This window comes from Pipistrellus kuhlii, unplaced genomic scaffold (genome assembly GCF_014108245.1).
Source record: "Pipistrellus kuhlii isolate mPipKuh1 unplaced genomic scaffold, mPipKuh1.p scaffold_m20_p_32, whole genome shotgun sequence".
Classification (NCBI taxonomy): domain Eukaryota; kingdom Metazoa; phylum Chordata; class Mammalia; order Chiroptera; family Vespertilionidae; genus Pipistrellus; species Pipistrellus kuhlii.
The window spans coordinates 2,534,189-2,539,346 of record NW_023425532.1 but is presented as its reverse complement, the minus strand read 5'-3'; the positions used below and the strand labels follow the sequence as shown (position 1 = coordinate 2,539,346).

Here is a 5,158-nt window from a genome sequence, read left to right as displayed (position 1 = left end):
AAAGAAATTTAAAACAACAACAACAAATAATTCAATTTAAAAATGGACAAGATTTTAACAGGAATTTGACAAGATATCCAAATGGTAATACGTTTATGAAATGACACTGAACAATATTACTTACCAGGAAACAAATTGTTTCTGGTCGAACTCCTGGTTGAGGGACCAATTTGCATATTAGCCTTTTGTTCTATAGGATATACACTGAGTGGCCAGATTATGTGTTCAGAGGTCCTCATAATCTGGCCACTCAGTGTATATATAATGGAGGTACACACATATAAAAAATACATTTTCAATTAATGCATTTTACACTTTATTTGTAAGGTATGTTACCTTAAAAATATAGTATGTTATCTTAAAAATAAAATATCTCTAAAGCACTTAATGCCTTTATAACGAGAATGCTATAATTCAAAAAAAGGAATAAGCCTGGCTGGTGTTGCTCAGTGGTTGAATGTTGACCCATGATATAGGAAGTCACCACTTTTTGGTTTTTATTAATATATGTTTTTTATTGTTGACAACATTGCAGGTATCTCCCATTTACCCCCTTTACTCCCTTCTGCCCAGCCCCTACCTTCCCCTCAAGTCTTCACCAACCTACTGCCTGTGTCCACGGGCTATGCATAGAAGTATGTAAGTTCTTTGCTTTATCTCTCCTTGTCTCCTTACCCTCACATCGAGGTATGTCAGTCTGTTCCCCTTGGATTCCTGGTCAGGACACATGCCCGGGTTGCAGGCTCAATGCCCAGTAGGGGGCATGCAGGAGGCAGCTGATCAGTGATTCTCTCTCATCATTGATGTTTCTATTTCCCCTTCCCCTTCCTCTCTCTGAAATCCATAAAGAAAAAATATCTTTAAAAAAAGGAATAAAATCTCAGCTGTGCTTTTTTCCTTTCTGACTTAGAAGATTAGAGCTTATTCCTTTTATTAATAGACACATTGGGTGGTGATCAGTTACTTCCCAGTTTCCTGAGTCAGGTAATGTATCTAAGGTCCATGCAGTGCAAACTTACATGTTCCTAAGTGTTCGCTAGCTTTCCTGAAATCACTTCATATCCATGGGATTTTATTTTATTTTTGTAAAAAAGTGATCTGGGCTTGACAGCCGATGTCCATCTTTTGTTTTGTTTTGTTTTGTTGTAATATATGTTTATTAATTTCAGAGGAAGGGAAAAGGAGAGAGAAAAACATCAATGATGAGAGAGAATCATGGATTGGCTGCCTCCTGCACACCCCACACTGGGGATTGAGCCCGCAACCTGGGCCTGTGTCCTGACCCGGAATCAAAACGTGACCTCTTGGTTCATAGATCAAGGCTCAACCACTGAGCCATGCCAGCCGGGCCATGTGCTTTTTACAGTAAGAATCTTTGTCTTTAGTTGAGTCTATCCTTCCAGAGCTCTCCATTTGCTTTCTATGGGTTAAATGTCTAATCTGATATTTTTAAGCTTCAAGAATGGCATCTGATTTTGTTTTACACCCTCACTGACAGGGGCTAAAAAAAAATCCCTCTTCAGCTGGAAAGGCAGAATGTCAAAAATCGCAAGATATCATCGCATTCTGGCAGCATGAGGAACATTTACACCCCCTCAGGAAAGAGAAAGCTTCATTCTCTCTAACAGCCATTTTGATGCCTGATCCTTTTACAGCCAACCTAATAACTGCAGCCTCCTTGTGAGAGCGCCATGACCCACCATTTTAAGGAAAAAAACAAAAATCCACAAAGGTGAACATTTTCCCCTTCTGGCTTCTTCTACCATTCACAACACTGTGCTACTCCATTGTTGAAAAGGGGCCTTAATATTATCATAATCATTTTGTATGGTGACACGTAGTTACTAGATTTATTCTGGTGATTACATTATAAGGGCTATAAACACTGAATCGCTATGTTGTACACCTGAAAATGTATATATTATATGTCAACTCTACTTTAATAAAAAAGGGGGCCTTAATATGCAAAATATTGCATTTTAATGATAATGAAAGGCAAACTCTTTTTAACTGTCTTATAATGAAAAAAAATTTTGACCTTGATTGTCTTTGAGCTCAGATTAAACCTGTCGTTAGTTCAATCAAGTGAGTGAATATGAAGGTATATCTTACATGTTGGGCTTAGAAAAGCATCAAGGTAGGAGGAGAGAAATGATGACGTGGTTAAAAACAGAAGAGCTGGTTGCAAAGAACCTGGTTTAAAATAATATCTAATGCATTGGTGTTTCGCTATTCTGATAAGTGAGATATCAAGTCAACAATGAGATGCAGATTTTATAAAAAGCAAGTACCTGTCACCTTGGCTCAACAGGATGACTCTGTTAATTGTTACCCAAATGAAATTCTTCAGAACAATTGCAGTTTTATACAGCTTCAGGAAAAGTGTTCTTTTTTAAAAAAAAAATATATTTGTCTTTAACAAAATCTTTATTATTGAACGTATTACATAGATCCTCTTTTCCCCCATGAACATCTTCTAGCCCGCTCCTGTCCCCCCCCCCCCCCCCCAGGCCTTCACCACCCCATTGTCTGTGTCCACAGGTCATGCATATATGCATACAAGTTCATTGGTTGATCTCAGGAAAAGTGTTCTTAAAAACAAGTATCAAGCAACAACTGGTTAAATGCAAAGGCACGTGGTCACAAACAGCACTTCTCTTTTAGAAAAGTAAAAAATATGCAGTAGTGAGATGCAGCATTTTTACTTAAATGCATTGTCTGAAGTAGAATAAACTTGTTTTCTCCTGTGAGACCACCTCAAAGCGCTTCACTTCATTAACGTCTATAAAAATGTCAAGCTAGTGGAATGCAATAATTATAAAACCAGATAGGTGGCTTAATTGTCTTACATACCTGTGGTTTTTTTCAGATCCCCGTGCTTGCTTCCTTGCGTACATGCGGTCTTATTTTGCAGAAACCACTTCTAGAAGCTCCCATTTTGGCTTCCACACCGCCACCTGTAGACATAAAAGGGAAATGCACAATGTATTCTTCATCAACCAGGCACCTTTCCTAGGCATCTAACAGGGACAGTTGCGGGGAAAGTGGCAAAATATTGGCTCCAGGAAATAAAAGTGCTCTTTCTACTGTGTGGGAGATTTGTAAGACCCTCTCCCCGAATGTATTGATAAATTATTTAGAAATCAAAGCATGTATGTCTCAGATCCACACTACTCTGATCAGTTCATTAGAATAAGAGATGGAGCCATAGAACCCACCCCACATGCCAACCTACCACCATTTTAAGACCTAGCCCTTAAAATTAGAGCATAGCTTCACCATTTTGTTAATCCGGTCATCAAAAATTCTGTAAATTGCCACAAAGAAAAGAGAGGGAGAGATCTAGGAAAAGGTTACTTTGTCACATGGTTGTAAAATGTCTGTTTAAAATAATAATATTAATTCTAACATGAACTAGAGCTTTGGCCAATACAAACAGCAGTTCGGTAGGGTATTTACTGCTGTATTCCTAGTTTGAATGTGAATGGATGCTGAAAAGGTCTTTCGGACACCCCACAGATTTTAATACAGATAGGTCTTACAGATAGGTTTTTTTTTTCTTTAAAAAAAAGTCACATGAATAAAAATCCATGAGCATAACAAGCAATTAATAAAGACCCATAAGCAACTATTAGTGAGTCAAAGCAGCCATGAAATGAGATCTGTAAAAGGATTGAGAGGAATGAGAGATTGAGAGAGATGAGACTAAGAAAGAGACAGGAGATTGGGAGAGACAAGAGAGATTGAGAGATAGAGATGAGAAACTGAGAAAGAGATACATAAGGTTGAGAGACAAGAGAGACTAAGAGAGACCAAAGAGATTGAGAGGGAGAGACTAGAGAGAGATTGAGAGAGGGGGAGAGAGAGAGAGAGAGAGAGAGAGAGAGAGAGAGAGAGAGAGAGATGAAAGAAAGATCTCTGGAGTTAATTTAGAATAACAGACCCAACCATGGTGTGTGTGTGTGTGTGTGTGTGGTGAGTGTGTGTGTGTGTGTGTGTGTGAGTGTGTGGGTGTGCTTGAGAAATGGGAGAGAAAGAGGGATAGAAAGAAAAAGAGGCAATCAGACCACAGCAGGGTTCATGTGTGCACATGTGAGCGTGCATGTGTGTGCGTGTATAGAGAGAAATAGAGAACAGAGAGAGACTGAGATTCTGAAGTTCACTGAGAATAACAGACAGCTCTACAGTTTTTTGCCTCCTTCACGTCCCACCGTCTACCCGAGACAAGTGCCCACTTCAGCACCTGAAGCCAAACACATGCGCCAGCCACGGAGCACTCCCCCCCACCACCCCCTGGGTGAATCTCAGAAGCTGCATGGAGGCATACCCACCAAGCCCGCTCCCCCAAACCCCGGGGGGAGGCGGCATATCCACCCGAGATCCGTCCCCACTTACCAGCAATTTACTTTGCCGCCTTCACTGCTTTGGCTTAAGGAACTGCAGCAAATCCAAAACCAAGCCTCCTGCAGCAGTCCTTCTCCCCCTAGGACAGACATTCACACCCTCACACTCCTTCCTGCCCAGCCTGGGCCGCCCCAAAAGGCTTTCTTGGGGGGGGATCCACCAGGGACCAAGCCTCTTCCCACGTGTCTCCCTTACAGCCTCGTCTGGATGTGCAGAGGGAGCCAAGTGCATGTGCAGAGTCCGCCTGCGGGGTCATTTCAGCAACCCCATCCCCCCTTACTCCCAGCCTTCCCCCCCCCCCCTACACCCCTCACTCTGGCCCTGAGGGCGCCAGGGAGCATGGGCTCAGGCATCGCCCGGGGAGACAATACTCCAGTAACTCCTGCTTCCTCCCGCCCCAGCTCATCCCGCCACCACTATCTCCCCCCTACTCTCCTCCCCGCCCCCCCGCACCCCGTGCCTGTAGTCCAGGGGGCAGAGCAGAGGGCGTCCTGGTGGTCGCTGGGTGTGATCCAGGTCCCTCAAAGCTGCTCCCGTACTCAGCACATCCGAGAGGGCGGAGAGGGGACCGAGGGGGAGAATCCCCGGGAGGCAGCCTACCCGCACCCCTTCCCCACCTGGCACAGCTAGAGTGCAGATTGGGCACCCTCAGGGGCCGTGCACCTTCCCCCGCCCCCAGACTTGCTGAGCCCCGCTCCCCAGAATCAATGGCCCAGAAGGGGGGGGGGCATCTGGCCCCGTGGCAGCCCAGGAT

General features: G+C 43.6%; 1 long non-coding RNA gene across 1 annotated transcript; it reads right to left on the bottom strand.

Moving 5' to 3' along the window:
- Positions 1 to 2,686: 2,686 nt before the first annotated feature.
- On the bottom strand, positions 2,687 to 4,821 carry LOC123651063. Its single transcript, XR_006739532.1, has 2 exons — positions 4,396 to 4,821; positions 2,687 to 2,957 (listed from the first exon to the last, which is right to left on the bottom strand). It is a non-coding gene; the product is annotated as an uncharacterized LOC123651063 (long non-coding RNA).
- Between the last annotated feature and the right edge of the window lie 337 nt (positions 4,822 to 5,158).